Source organism: Paramisgurnus dabryanus, chromosome 8 (assembly GCF_030506205.2).
Source record: "Paramisgurnus dabryanus chromosome 8, PD_genome_1.1, whole genome shotgun sequence".
In the NCBI taxonomy this organism is placed as follows: domain Eukaryota; kingdom Metazoa; phylum Chordata; class Actinopteri; order Cypriniformes; family Cobitidae; genus Paramisgurnus; species Paramisgurnus dabryanus.
In genome coordinates, this window is record NC_133344.1 from 2,636,260 (window position 1) to 2,652,718 (window position 16,459).

Consider the following 16,459-nt stretch of genomic DNA (forward strand, 5'->3'; position numbering starts at 1 on the left):
TTTACAGCCCGCAGTTGTCGTACTTATTCTGTAACTACCTGAAACAAAGGTGTAACAAGTGCCACTTTAATTTACAGCCAGCAGATGATGTATTTACTCTGTAACTACCTGAAACAAAGGCGTAACAAGTGCCACTTTAATTTACAGCCCGCAGTTGTCGTACTTATTCTGTAACTACCTGAAACAAAGGTGTAACAAGTGCCACTTTAATTTACAGCCCGCAGATGCTGTACTTACTCTGTAACTACAGGAAACAAAGGTGTAACAAGTGCCACTTTAATTTACAGCCCGCAGATGCTGTACTTACTCTGTAACTACGTGAAACAAAGGGGTAACAAGTGCCACTTTAATTTACAGCCCGCAGATGCTGTACTTACTCTGTAACTACGTGAAACAAAGGGGTAACAAGTGCCACTTTAATTTACAGCCCGCAGATGCTGTACTTACTCTGTAACTACAGGAAACAAAGGTGTAACAAGTGCCACTTTAATTTACAGCCCGCAGATGCTGTACTTACTCTGTAACTACGTGAAACAAAGGGGTAACAAGTGCCACTTTAATTTACAGCCCGCAGATGCTGTACTTACTCTGTAACTACGTGAAACAAAGGGGTAACAAGTGCCACTTTAATTTACAGCCCGCAGATGCCGTATTTACTATGTAACTACATGAAACAAGGGGGTAACAAGTTTGACTTAGAGTGTAACAACACAAAATATTGTATATTTACACAGTAACTACAGAAAATAGTTCTAGTTTTGCTTGCTTTGCTTTCACTATAGTTGCCTTGCCTATTTTTAATTTTGCTTGATGACCCAAAAAATTCCTGTACTCTTTTTCTTAAGGTAAGTAACCTTTGTAATATTAAAAATATAGGAATTTATAACTTCGTCACAATCCCCATTTCCATACTCTACCATCTGCATTCCTGTGCTTACTGATAGTGATCACAGATTATTGTCACAGCTGTTTATTCAATACAGTGGGGGTTAAAGGTGTGGTCTTCTGATTGGTCAGTTTAAATGTATCATGTTAGGTTTAGTCACATGGTCAAGGGATAGAGAATAAAGATCTTGGTTTTCATGAGCTCTGGGCTTTTGCCTTTTGGCATTTGCCTTTTGGTTGCTGCCATCTGCTTTTCTTCTTTACCTGAGTTCTTGGGTTTAGGCCATTAAGATTCCAGTTCTAAATGGTGATTCTCTTTCATCTAAACTTTCTTTCTCTGTTCTCTATCTTATCAGGTAATATCTCACATACATTGGAAACAGTTAATTGTTTGTATTAAGTACCCTTTCATGCATTTATAGTGTAATCATTTCAATTGTTACTTTAAGTCAGTACTGTTACTAAACCTTTTCATTTACAAATCTGTTGTTTAGTTTTGATTTAGTGTTAATACTTAAACGCTACATATTGCAATTTAATATATTTATATTCTAGCAATGCTCTCCCACATATCTTGCTATTATAACTGCACTTATTCCGTCTTTAGTAGGTTGCAGAAGGGTGATAATTGACCAGAAATACACAGTTTTAAAATATCTTGCTGTTAACATTTCTCAGTCATTTCGGCATTCCTACAGACTGAACCACTGTAGTGAATCCACCCTTACACCTTTATTGAAAATTCTAAATAAATTGTATCGTACTAATAAATAGCATAAACACATTAACTGAATTTCAAGTTTTGTTGTTCAGTCTCCATCACATGCATCATGAAATGAAAAAATATGGTACCCCGTGGTTAAAAAAATACTTAGCCTAAATATATTTTATACCTATATTATTTCAAAAATATATGTGGTGTATGACTATGATTGAATGAAGACCCAGCGTACGTTACAACCATCTCAGAGGTCTCTTCTGAATCAGCGCAGTTTGTGGAATCCATGTGAAAGCAAATGACGCCAGTGTGATCACCACGCACCAGCTATATGTGGAGAGGAGTGTGATCGAGCCAATACAGTGAATGTGTTTTCTCGCTAAATTACTCTCAAACATAAAATTGTTTTGCATGTAGCCTACGCCATATCACGTAGGCCTAATATTTGAATCGTTAGCCAGAGGTTACTTACTGTATAAATAATTTGTAATTTCCCATGTCTTTAGCATAATATGTAATATTACATAATGCCATGTAATATTAAAATAATTAGCCCTTAGTTATAACATACTGCATATATTATTTGTATTTTTCCTGGTTGTTACCCCTTTGTTCCCCAAATATTATAAATTGTTCTTTTAAAATTACACGTATGTACTTTATAAGTATACTATAATTACAGAAATGTATGCTGTAAATTTGCTGTACTTACGGAGTACTTTACTGCATATATCCTGGTTGTTACCCCTTTATTCCCCGAATATTATAAATTGTTCCCTTATAATTACACGTACGTACTTCAGAAGTATACTATAATTACAGAAATTTACGCAGTAAATTCGCTGTACTTACGCAGTACTTTACTGCATATATCCTGGTTGTTACCCCTTTATTCCCCAATATTATAAATTGTTCCCTTATAATTACACATACCTACTTCATAAGTACACTATAATTACAGAAACATACGCTGTAAATTCGCTGTACTTACGCAGTACTTTCCGGGCTGTAATCTAAAGCGTTACCGAATGTTGTCCCATTCATGTCTGATACTGGATTCTAGTTGTTTTCAGTTTTCTTTGTTGTATTTTTCACTTCAAATGTTTGTCAGATGGTTTTCAGATCTGGACTGTGCTCAGGAATCTTCTACTATAAACTCATGCTGTTGTAATAGATGCAGTATGAAGTTTATCAATGTCTTACTGAAATAGACAAAGACAGATGAAAGCAGATGTTGCTCTTTCAGTATTGATGAGGTCTTTCCAGATGTGAAAGTTGCTCATTTAGACGCTAATCCTCCTCCATGCCAACAGAGATGAAGGCTTTTGATGTGAGCACTGATAACAATACAGATGATCTCTCTCCTCTTTAGTTTCCAAACTTTGATTTGTCTGATCACAGAACAGTTTTGTCTCAGTCCATTTGAAATCAGACAGAAGAGCATTTCTGGATCTTGTTTCCATTGGGCTTCTTCTTTGCATGATAAAGCTTTAAGCAGCATTTGTGGATGATAAAGTGAATTGTGTTAACAGACAGTGATTTCTGGAGGTGTTTCTGATCTCATGCAGTGATTTTCAGGAGTGAATCAGGTCTGTGTTTCATTCAGTGAGGACATCACAGACATCTAATATTAATTTTACTCCAACCCACACGACTCTCCTGATTTTGCCAAGTGGTTGATGTCCTCAGGGCAACCAATCAGATTTCAGAAATAAGTTTATAGTTTGTTTTAAGTTTAAGCTTACTTCTAGGATGATCTGTTTCTAGACAATTGTTTTTCAGTTATCATGTCCCTCTGATTTTAGGGTTTGGTTAGGGTTGGGGTTTGGGGTGGGTTTAGGTTTTATTTAGAAAAATGTTGTCCTTGGGTCAACACAATATGTTGCCCTGATGACATCAACCACTTGGCAAAATCAGTTCAACCCCTCACACACAGAGATTTCTCCAGATTGTTTAAATATTTTGATGATATTATTAGTAGATCAGTGTCCTCCCTTCATAATTTTTAAAAACACCTGATTCAACTGACTACTTCCAGAATGATAAAAATGTCTCCATAATGAAAACATGAACAAGATGATGTGTTGGATCTTGTGTTTTATCTCCTTTGTACTCTGTTGTATTTGTAAAGATTATAAAAGTTTATTTTGAATCTATTATATGATTAGTTGTTTGCTTTCTCAAATGGGTTTTTGCGCCTCTATGGGTGAATGAGAGAACTGCAGGGCGTTTGCCAGATTAAATTCAACAGAAGTGTAAAGTGATTTACTAGAAGTTCTTCTGCTGAAGCATCCTTCATGTTCTCACAAACACATCTAATAATGCACAACTAGACCATCTTTATCCTAATTTAACTATTAACTCTTTCACCACCAGCGTTTTAAAAAAAAGTTGCCAGCCACAGCGCCAGCGTTTTCATGATTTACACAAAAGTTTAATGCCTTCCAGAAAATGTTCTTTTTCAAATATATAAACATACAATATACCAAATGAAAGAACCGACCCTCTGCTTTTGTTGTGGTTTTCATTTTCCTCCAATGAAACAATCTTCAGTCTTAGGTTTTGATTTCAAGAGATAGACTTTTATTATCCGGACAAATAAAAAGCCGAGACTCCCCTGGTTAATCCCCCCAGAACCAACGTCCTGGGAGGATTCCCCAAATCAGTCTGACTTTCTGAGCCAGGCTTGGTAAATATATATGGTCTTTGTCCCTCCCCTCATGGTTACAACAATATGTTTATTTTCAGGCAAGACCCACATGACATTCCTCAGACCAGTGTCTTCTTCCCGTGACCTATTTGACCCTGGCCATTCACTTACTTAAACCCTTTGTGCCCTTTGACATGAAACACACACACAGCTGGGTTGCAATAGCAATCCCATGGCAAACTCCTGACTTACACACAGCATAATACATGACACAAATACTGCATAACTTCATGGTAAACAAATTGCATGTGATTATAATGGTAAACTCATATTCATGTAGATTGGGATTAAAATAAACTTCTTCACTTTCAAACGAAGTTCTTTTGTAATCAGCTTTTGAATATGGGTAGGTTTCTGCAAAAACACCACATTTTGAGCAAAAAGCAGAGATAATTCCATTTTTGTGACGGACTTTTGCATTCAGAGCTATCTTTAAAACAGACACTGACATGCAGCAGCTTGCCATAGGGCAATACTTCTGGGTTTAAAAAGTTGCGGAAGTGGATAATAGCGGTATTGCGGAAAGACGGAAATACTCATCATTGGCGGGGAAGCGTTTTCTCTTAATTGACGAGATATCTCGTCAATGGGGGGGGGGGGAGTTAAAGAGTTTTTCACTTCTGAAGACATTACATTTTAAAACACTCAAAGCACAAAACTGGGTGCTCAGAAAATTCCTCTTTGTTTAATGATGTCAGAATAAACCAATCATGACCCTGTTAGGCTTCAGTGATTTGTCTGAACTACTGCATCAGATATCAATAATTTAACAGCTGAAAATAATAAAAAATTAATCACAAAAAAAAATGTAACAGCTGGAGATAATAGCCTCTTTCACACAGCAATTCTGGTAATTACCATGAATTTACCTAAATAAATTTACCAGTAAATACAAAAATGTGCTGTTCACACATGCAGTGACGTTCCGTCTTTTTACTAGTCAAACATCATTCACACATCAGTATCAAAATGCCGGCAAACTGGGTTTAATTTGGGCCAGGGCCGTCCGGGGCGTGCGGCGCACCCACGACAAAACGGATTGCGCAACCGGGTTTTTACTGCTCATTTAAACGACGTGTCAATCATTTTTGTCACCATGTGCTCAGTTAATCTACATCGGTACGCAGCCCCGCGTCTCATTCAGAACCTCGAATGCGCATTCTTGCAGGATCATGACATTACATTGTAGAGATGAGAGATAGAGAGAGAGGGGCAAGAATCGTGCCCACGTCGAAAAACTTAATAGAAGTCTAGAAACAAAGTATTAAAGTATGTATAGCCATGCCATTCATCTTATTACAATATGTTAACTAGATAACTGGATACAACTTATTGTATAGTTTAATAAAATATTGTATTTTGATTATACAAATCAATTACGATCTAAATATAGTGATTGTTTTACTATAAAATTTACATCTTTTGTGAATTTATGTTGTGTTTAATTATTTTAAATATTGCATAGAAGAAAAAACTGCTGACCAGCTTAGGGAATCTCTGTGGCTAATTTATAAGACATGTTCCTTAATCAGTATGTTGTTTTTCTTGTTAATTTAGTCTTTTTGGAAAGCCCATCTTATGGCTAGAATTAGTCAATGAGGTTGATTCTTATAACTTCCTTTAAAGTTTGATCAATTGTGCATAATGACATGTGCAACAAATTCATGTAGAGTGTGAGACTCATAGATTTGCATATTTTAAAGTTCAGGTTTTAAAGTTTGGGTCAACATGTAGTTATGCGCTGGCACAGAGTTAGACCCTTTTGACTCCACACAGAAACCGCAAAGCGTGCAGTATGACATCACTTTGTTGCAGTGATGCTACAGAAGTGCTCTGTTTGTTTACAGAGTTGTTGAATGTGAAAATAAGATGAATTAAATAAAAAATAAGGAACATCCTGGACCTTTTTTTTTTTGCTTTTCTTTATTCTTTTTTATGTATTATAGAAGTATCGGATTGGGACTCTGTATCTGTAGATGCTAAAAATCAAATGACTCGGAGGCAAAAAAACCTGATTGGGACATCCCTAATTTTAAAGGTCATGGTGCGATGCATAATAAGGTCTAATTTCTGTTATTCTAAGATAAAGTGTTCCAAAGCTAAGAACTTTGAGCATAATCTGCACTCCTGTCTTCCTAAGGAGATATGGCTAACAATCCCATTTGGTGCCCCAGGTCACAAGATCCTGACCAACCAAATCCTGATGTGGGACTTTATCTCCTAAGTGTAAAGCTGTGTATATAAGGTGACCTTGCAAAATATTCGGGAAAGCATTCTTTAGCAAGAATCTTCCCCATACTTGTGTGTGTGTGTGTGTGTGTGTGTGTGTGTGTGTGTGTGTGTGTGTGTGTGTGTGTGTGTGTGTGTGTGTGTGTGTGTGTGTGTGTGTGTGTGTGTGTGTGTGTGTATTAAAACATCATGAAGCAATTCTTTAGCAAGAAGCTCTCTCACAGTCTGTCTGTGTATTTAAACATTATGGAAGCATCTGTATTCAGAACTTTCAACACTGCCGTGTGTCTTTGATTGCCAGGAAGGATTTTGACTTTGTGACTTTTTATTTTCTGTGTTGGTCTTTTTAGTTAAATGTTACTTTTAATGTAAATATTGATATTTCTGATTGATGAATTTAAATAACCAAATGATTGATTTAAGTCTGGCAAAATACATTGTTATTATTGATTCATGTTAATTCTTCAGAAATTGTTATCTCCGGTAGATTAGAAGGAGTCTGTTGTTAACGCAAAATAAGTATGTCAGGATATGATCATACTGATGTTTTGATGTTGAATGATGCATAGGACACATTCACCAGGACTCTCAGATTTATGTCTATCACCTGACTTAACAAGTTGCATGATCGTGACTAAAGTAACTATTTTCTCTCCAACATATCCTCCAACCCATACGATTGCTTTGGTCGTTTGTTTATTTCACCAAATACGACCAATAAATGCATTTACTAAATTAGTGCCTCTACCGGCAGCAGTTGAAACTTAATATATTAGGGTATAAAATGATATTTTGGGGGTATAATTTTGCTATGATGACTGGAATAAGATTTTCAATTTAAACCTCCAGGATAAATTGTATTTTAATACACATTACAATATTCAGGCATTTAAAGCAAATAAAAAACACATTTATTTATTATATGATATAAACACATCATACAAAACAGTCACAATTTTTTAAAAATGTAATTAAAATATTTCAAGTGTACCGAGGTCAAACGATCGATTTATTTGAGGTAAAGATGCAAAAGTGATGACAATTCACTGTAAATATCAGATCCGGTGTACACTGATTCAAAAACTGCTACCAGAAGAAGCGATGATACGTCATCTATGATTGTGAAAAGGCATTGGCTTTCGTGTGTCTTGTGACCTACTACATCATGCTAGTTTACGTTTGAATGAGATCAGACTGTGCGTTTTGATCACTGAGTTCTTAAAGTGATTGTATGGCTTCAGTTCACAAGGTTTGCAACGCGAATGGTTTGTAATACTTTTATACTATTTTATGCAATAAATACCTGACTTTACTTTTACTTGCGTGTTGTGTTTAATATTCAATTCAATTCAATTCAATTTTATTTATATAGCGCTTTTCACAATTGTTAATTGTTGCAAAGCAGCTTTACATGAGTAGATGTAGAGGAGAACATTGAAAATCAATACATAGTATAAGAAGTATAATATAGCGGCTAAGGATAAAAAAACGTGTAAGCGAGCATATTAATAATGTAACGTATACAGTAAAGTGCTAAGTTAAGCCAAAGTTGGCTGACTCTCCCTGGGACTAAAAAACCCCCTAGGAGAAAACCCAATGGGAAAAAATCCTAAAAGGACAAAAAACCCTAGGGAGAGATTAATATTTATATTTATAATATATAGACACGGTAGGGATAGGAAGCGTGTAAGCGGATTAAACTGGTTCAGCCGGTGGCCGTTGGTCGCGCATCGGTTGGGCGTCACGTTGAAGGACAGCCAGTTGATCAGTGGTGCGATGACCTTCACAGCAACAGGAACTGGGTCTGTTTGTCTCATTGTCCTCAGAGTCGAGGACGAGACAGGGAGACAAAAACAGAATTCTATTAGCGTAGGGGCCGTTCGCATGTAATGCAAGTGTCATACATTATAGTGGTTTAATTCAGCTCGGTTCCAGACAGGCTAACTATTGCGGCAAGAGTAAATTACCCGTATGAGGTATGTGAGTGCTTTGTTCTAGACAAAATAACTACTGCGGGAAAAGTACATTTACTGGACATTCTATGTGAATGCTTTGTTAAAGAAGAATGTCTTAAGTTTAGATTTAAATTGATCGACTGTATCTGATACTCGAACATTATTTGGTAAATCATTCCAGAGCTTAGGGGCTAAGTAGGAAAAGGATCTACCACCTTTAGACACTTTTGATATTCTAGGGATAATTAAGTAACCCGAATTTTGTGATCGCAGTTTACGTGGTGGATTGTATTCTGATAGTAGTTCTTTTATATACGAGGGCGCTAGGCCATTTAAGGCTTTGTAGGTGATTAGTAATATTTTAAATTGTATGCGATATTTAACTGGTAGCCAGTGTAAAGATGCCAGAATTGGACTAATGTGGTCATACTTTTTAGATCGAGTAAGCACTCTTGCGGCGGCGTTTTGAACCAGCTGTAGCTTGTTTACCTGATTTGCATGGCATCCCCCGAGTAACGAGTTACAATAGTCTAATCTAGAGGTCATAAAAGCATGGATAAGCTTTTCTGCATCTGATGCAGACAGCATATGGCGTATTTTTGAGATATTTCTAAGATGGAAAAATGCTGTGCGGCAGACGTTGGAGATATGACTATCGAAAGATAGATTGCTGTCAAACATTACGCCTAAATTCTTAACCGTGGAAGATGGCACAACCGTGCAGCCATCTATGGGCAACTTGTAATCTGACATATTATGTTTGGAGCGATTTGGTTCAATAATAAGTATCTCTGTCTTATTGGAGTTTAGCATAAGAAAGTTATGTGCCATCCAGTCCCTAATATCACTAATGCAGTCTGTTAGCTTAGCAAACTGGTGGGTTTCGCTAGGATGTGACGAGATGTAAAGCTGGGTATCATCCGCATAGCAGTGAAAACTTATGTTATGTTTCCTGATAATGTCTCCTAGAGGTAACATATATAACGAGAATAGGATAGGGCCTAGAACTGATCCCTGAGGTACGCCGTATTTAACGGGGGAGTGATGTGACTCTTCCTCATTTACATAAACAAAGTGATATCGATTGGTTAGATACGATCTAAACCAGGCTAACGCCTGACCACTGATGCCAACATAGTTTTCTAGTCTATTGAGTAGGATTCTGTGATCTATTGTGTCAAAGGCTGCACTAAGGTCTAGTAATATAAGGATTGAGATTTCACCACGATCGGATGTTAATAGGAGGTCATTTGTAACTCTAAGCAGCGCTGTCTCTGTGCTATGGTGGGGCCTGAATCCTGATTGGAACTTTTCATATGTATTATTATTCGCTATGAATGTGCGTAGCTGGCTTGCCACTATTTTTTCTAATATTTTAGAAAGAAAAGGTAGATTTGAGATTGGTCTAAAGTTATTAAGATCTCCCTGGTCAAGGTTTGGTTTTTTAATGAGCGGTCTAATAACTGCTAGTTTGAAAGCTGTTGGAACGTATCCTAATTCTAGCGATGAGTTAAAGATATTTAGTACCGAGTCGGACACTACATGAAATACCTCTTTTAGTAATTTTGTGGGAATGGGGTCTAATATACAGGACGATGATTTAGATGAAGTTACTAATTTAGAGAGCTCTTCTATTGTAGTAGGTTTAAATGACTCAAGATGTTCGTATGATAATCTAGTGGTAAATGTACTATTGGGTTGAGTGGTGGCTGCTTGCGTAGTTTCTATGTTTTCCCTAATAGAAATAATTTTGTTAGTAAAGAAGTTCATGAAGTCGTTACTATTGTGTTGGAATTTACTATTGGTTTCTGTTTGTTCTTTGTTTCTAGTCAGTTTCGCAACTGTGCTAAAGAGGAAACGAGGGTTGTTATGATTTTCTTTAATAAGCGTACTGAGATAGGTAGATCTGGCGGTTTTAATAGCCTGTCTGTAGTGTTGAACACTCTCTTTCCATGCTGAACGCCATACTTCTAACTTTGTGTTTCGGTAGTTTCTTTCCATTTTTCTAGCTACTTTTTTAAGGGCTGCAGTATGATGGTCATACCATGGAGCTGGCGTTTTTCCTTTGATTCTCTTTTTTCGTATGGGAGCAACGGCATCCATCGTGCTAGAGCAAACGTTGTTCAGGTTTTCTATTATAATATCCAGATCTTCACGGTTATCTGCTACATGTTTCATTTGAGACAGGTCTGGAAGAGTGCTAATAAAGCTATCTTTAGTGGTGGAAATTATTGTTCTGGCTAATCTGTAGCATGTTGTAGACTGAGCGGTCCTATCTAGAAGTATTGTGTATGACACAAGGCAATGGTCTGAAACGGCATCGCTCTGGGGTGATATTTCGATGTCATTAATATTGAGTCCGAGTGACAGAATTAAGTCTAATGTGTGCTTACGAGTATGCGTGGGTCCAGACACGTTTTGTTTAATACCGAGAGAATTTAGAACATCCATAAACGCACGTCCTAATGCATCTGTTGAGTTATCCACATGGATGTTAAAATCACCAACGATAAGAGCTTTGTCTACAGTGACTGTAAGCTCAGATAGGAAGTCTGCTATTTCTTTAAGAAAATCTGTGTGGTGGCCCGGAGGCCTATATATGGTAGCTAAAATGAACGAAAGCTGTTTGTTGTTACGATCAGTTATTTCCATGTTTAACAGTATTATTTCAAACGAATTAAATTTTAGTTCTGATTTATGGTTTACTTTGAACATTTTGTTGTATATTGTAGCTACACCACCCCCTCTCCCTTTTAGGCGAGGAACGTGTTTATAATAATAGTCTTGTGGGGTGGATTCGTTTAAACTGATGTAATCGTCTGCTTTAAGCCAGGTCTCTGTTAAACAGAGTGCATCTAAGTTTTGGTCAGTAATTATTTCATTGATAATAGGTTCTTTATTGGTAAGCGATCTAATGTTAAGAAGGCCGAATTTTAACATTTGAGTTTCATCTTTTAGTGTATTGTGTTCTAATTTTATGTTAATAAGATTTGTACGAGACGAGGTAGACGGTGCTCTGTATTTATTTGTTCGAGGAACAGACACAGTCGAGATGTGTTGGTACTCTGGTAAAAAAGGCTCTATGTGCTGGGATATATGTGATCTTGACATGTCAAGGCAGCTAACAGACTTATGGGTAAGCCGATCTGTCTGTTTCCTGACCTGGGCCCTGGATAGTCAGACTATATCAAAAGTAAGACTATTGGTCAGATTTCTAGAGAGTATAGCACTACCTTCCGGAGACGGATGGAGGCCATCTCTCTTTAGCAGGTCAGGTCTTCCCCGGAAATGCTTCCAATTGTCTATAAACCCTACGTTATGCTGAGGGCACCACTTTGACATCCAGCCATGAAGAGACACTAATCTACTGTAAGTTTCATCTCCCCGGTAGGCGGGGAGGGGACCAGAGCAAATTACATTGTCTGACATTGTTTTTGCAATTTCACACACCTCTTTAATAGTATCTTTGGTGATCTCCGACTGGCGGAGTCTGGTGTCATTCGTGCCGGCGTGAATAACAATCTTAGAAAACTTACGTTTAGCATTAGCCAGCACTTTTAATTTGGATCTAATGTCAGACGCTCTGGCTCCCGGTATACAATCGACTATGGTGGCTGGTGCCTCAATGTCAACGTTCCTGAGTATAGAATCTCCAATAACCAGGGCACTTTTAACAGACGTCTCAGCCGGTGTATTGCTGAGTGGAGAAAATCTGTTTGATATTAAAACAGGAGCGTGATTTGGGTGCCGAATGTGACTATGCCGCCTGACAGTCACCCAGTTAGTCAGCCGCCTTGACTCTGAAGTCGGAACCGAGCCATGTGTATTACGCTTAACACTAGGCGCACCCGAAACAGTGTTTGTAACAATAACATTAGCGGTCTTACTGTCCTCAACTAGCGTTCGGATGCGCGCTTCTAGTTCAGCAACCTTCTCCGTCAGCCTTACTACTTCAATACACTTAGCACATGTAAACCCCTCTATGCTGACGGAAGAAGCTAAACTGTACATGTGGCAAGTAGTGCAGGTTACAATGACAAGCGGAGTCTTACCGTGTTCATGCTGGGCGATGGCGTCTCCGTTCGCCTGAACGCGGTCCGTGAAGCTGCATCGAGACGGGTGCTGGCTCGCAGTACGCCTCGGCCGCCTACGAGTGTCTGTGGTCAGGGTGATGTGAGGCACGCTGACTCTGCGAAGGCCGGGCAGCACCTCCTTCACAGCTTCCCGATCTGGTGTGGAGAGATCAGAAAAGCATACCTCGGATGAATCCGCCATTAGATCGCCAAAGAAGGCAGGTTTAAGTAAACAGACGGTAAGAAATGCTAGAGGGCTATATGCTAAAACTGGGTGTTACAAGTGATAAAATCGTTTCGCTTAGTAATACAATTCAGTAATCGTCAAGGTAAAGTATTCCTAAGATAAACTAATAAGTTATATTATATAGATAGGAATAAGATAGTGAAAAAATAGGATTTAGCTGATAAGCTCAACCTTTATGGTTGAGAACCTAATATGGTTGAGAAGTGTTTGGGTTTAGGCTAAGGGTGAGGGTGGGGTTAGATGCTACAAAATATCTTTAAAACCATAAATGTTTATAAAAACCGTTTCTACATTTACAAATTCATAAAATTAAATGTGTCTAATCTGATGTATAAGGCAAAAAACTTAAAACGTAACAACAGGTTGTATTTATAAGCTACTGCCGCTAGAGGACACTAATGCTTTAACACGTCACTTTACGTCGTAATAAGGTGCTTGCACAAACGACTTATGAGATTGTTATTTTTTGGAGGACAGTCTCCTATTTTTATGATCGGAGCAAGCATGGGGTGGCCAGATTTAAAAATATTATTTTTTTCCCGGCAACCTCTGACTAGGATCAGCCTGACAAATTTGTGTCCGTGAGATATATGCAACGGCCGGCGTATACTCGGGTCCCTAATGAACGAATAACTAAAATCAATGATTTAATGTAAGACCAACAGATACTTTATATAATGCACTAAATTCTTACTATATTAAATTGGAGTCAGATTATAATGTAAACACAGAGGTCAAAGAGAGTAATATAATCCTGATAAATGGAATTATTCTTTTAGAAGCACCAAGACACGAAAGAACACGAGATCACTTCACCCACGCCATTGGACCGATGGGTGGCTCCTTTTCCAGCGCCAAGCAACCTCCCCTGAGTTTTTCAAACAGAAACTGACCAAACTTAGAGACTGAGTCTTTATACTGCACAACATCTGAATCCCTAACCTCATGTTCCATTAACACATCTCCTTCTTTAGTTTTTATTTGACCCTTTTTGATGTTAAAGGGACACAAGGCAGCATTTTTATGTTAATAAATCATCTTCGTAAGTCGGTATATGGTTAAATGACTCATTACATGACGAATGAAGACTCTCTCGCCCGCCCCTACCGTCTGTAGGATGAATACCCCACTTGCAAGTTCGCTGTATCCGACCCGGTGTCCTTCAGTCTCGTATAGTCTCAGATATAGAACGCATTTACTCCCAGACACTAGGGGGAGCTAGTAGAGAAATAATACTCAGACCTTGCCTTGTGTGCCTTTAACTTTCAAAAGTCGAAGGAAAAAAATGTCAGAATCTGAATCTGTAGTTATATCAGTGTCACTACCAGGGTCACATGCATTAAAATCTGGTAAATCTGGCCTGATTTGCTTTTGATCAACTTTTTGTGTAAATTGAACATTAGCCATTTTATGTTTTTGTTCATTTTCAAGCTGAGCTTGAACATCTCTTTTAACATCTTTCTTATAACCCCATCAGCCTTCTCTCCATAACTTCTTTCTCTCTTTTATGATTATCTAATTGCATTTTCATTTCCCAATTTCCACATTTAGATAAAGTGGCAAAAATCCAAGGGATTTGTTTGTCTCAATTCTCGGGTTTTCATTCTTTGAATTTTACAATTTCCATACTTTTTGATGTCTTTCTTTAGATGTGTCTTTACTTTTGTCTTAGGAACCTAAAGACCATGCACCCTTTGTACTTTGATGTTAAATTTAGCAACTCAGTTTTTCTGCTTGTTTGATCTTAAAGTGCTCTTTCAGCTGTTGTGTTAATTTCTGACTGCTCCATATTTGAAGAACTACTTCACACACACGCACGCGCACACACACCAGCGTATTAGTGTAGAGGAGACAGAGTGATACAGCCAATTACTATGAGGGGATGATTAGTAGGTCAACTGGTAAGTTTGGCCAGGATGCCGGGGCACACCCCTACTCTTTTATCAAAGGACATCCTGGGATTTTTAATGACCACAGAGAGTCAGGACCTCAATTTAACGTCTCATACTGTCCCTTTAAATGCCTGAAGGACAGTGCTTTTTTGACAGTATAGTGTCCCCGTCACTACACTGGGGTGTTATTACCCACACAGACCACAGGGTGAGCACCCCCTGCTGGTCTCACTAACACCTCTACCCGCATCAACCTGATTTTCCCAGGTGGTCTCGCATCCAAGTACTGACCAGGCTCAACTCTACTTAGCTATAGTGGACAAGGTGTCTTGGACTACAGGGGGATATGGTTGCTGGATAGCAACATCCCATTCAACCTTGGGTTCTATAAGCATTCTCCTTATCTATCTCTGTTTATACCAACAAAACAGCTTGTGAAACTTCCATCAGGTAAGATCCATCCCAGGTGACAGTGATTGTTACACTCTTTCATGATATGATTTTCTTTAATGGAACATAACCAGAAACAATGTTACATATTTTGACAATATACAAAAGTAAAATAGCATTAATCATTAAACATTTCAAATGAATGACTTATTTGGAAACTCGGCTTTTGGGAACCAAACTTTTACAGAGGTTTGTTAGTGCAGCGCACACAATCACTACATCATTTAGCGTATCAACATGAGACACAGGAATAACAGTTTGTAAAATCTTGACATTTATCCACCGGCTAATGACACCGGTTGGTTTCCACCATAGGGCCAAATGGTCAAGCGCATCACAGAATGCAGAGGTAGGTGAAATGATTTGGGAAATGGTTAAAGTTACAGTAGGGCAGGCACATAGTCTTAGTTTTTTTTTTTCTTGTTTTACTATTAACTTGTTTTACAAAGTTTGACTGTTGATGAACTCTTCCCACAAACATTACAGTGTTAAGGTTTCTCTCCAGTATGAACTCTCTGATGGTATTTTAAGGAACCTGACTGAGCAAACGTCTTGTCACACTGAGAGCATTTGTAAGGTTTTTCACCTGTATGAAGTCTCTGGTGCTTAAGCAAGTTTGGCCGTTGACTAAAACTCCTCCCACAGACACTACAGTGATAAGGTTTCTCTCCAGAATGAACTCTCTGATGAATTCTTAAATGAGATGAATTAGAGAAGCTCTTTCCACAGTGAGAGCAGACGTAAGGTTTCTCTCCAGTGTGAACTCTCTGATGGGCTTTCAAGTGACCTGAATATTGAAATGTCATGTCACACTGAGAGCATTTGTAAGTTTTTTCACCTGTATGTATACTCTTGTGATTTAGTAATGCAGACACTTGACTAAAACTCTTCCCACAGAGACTACAGTAATGAGGTTTTTCTCCAGTATGAACTCTCTCATGGACTATCTGCTGATATTTATGACTGTAACGTTTATCATAGTGTGAACACTGATGGAGTTTCTCTTTAATGTGAATATTCTGGTGTGATTTTAATGAACGTGAATCCCTAAAGGTTTTGTCACATTCACTGCACTGAAACGGTCTCTCATTGGTGTGTGAAAGCACATGTGTCTTCAAACCACATTTATGCCTAAATCTCTTCTCACAGTGAGGACACTCGTAAGGTTTTTCTCCTGTATGAATTCTCTGATGAATTTTAAGATTGTCTTTGGTTCTGAAGTATTTTCCACATTCAGTGCAGTTGAAAAGCTTTTCATCACTGTGTGTCCTCATGTGAACATTTAGTTTATAGGAAGAGA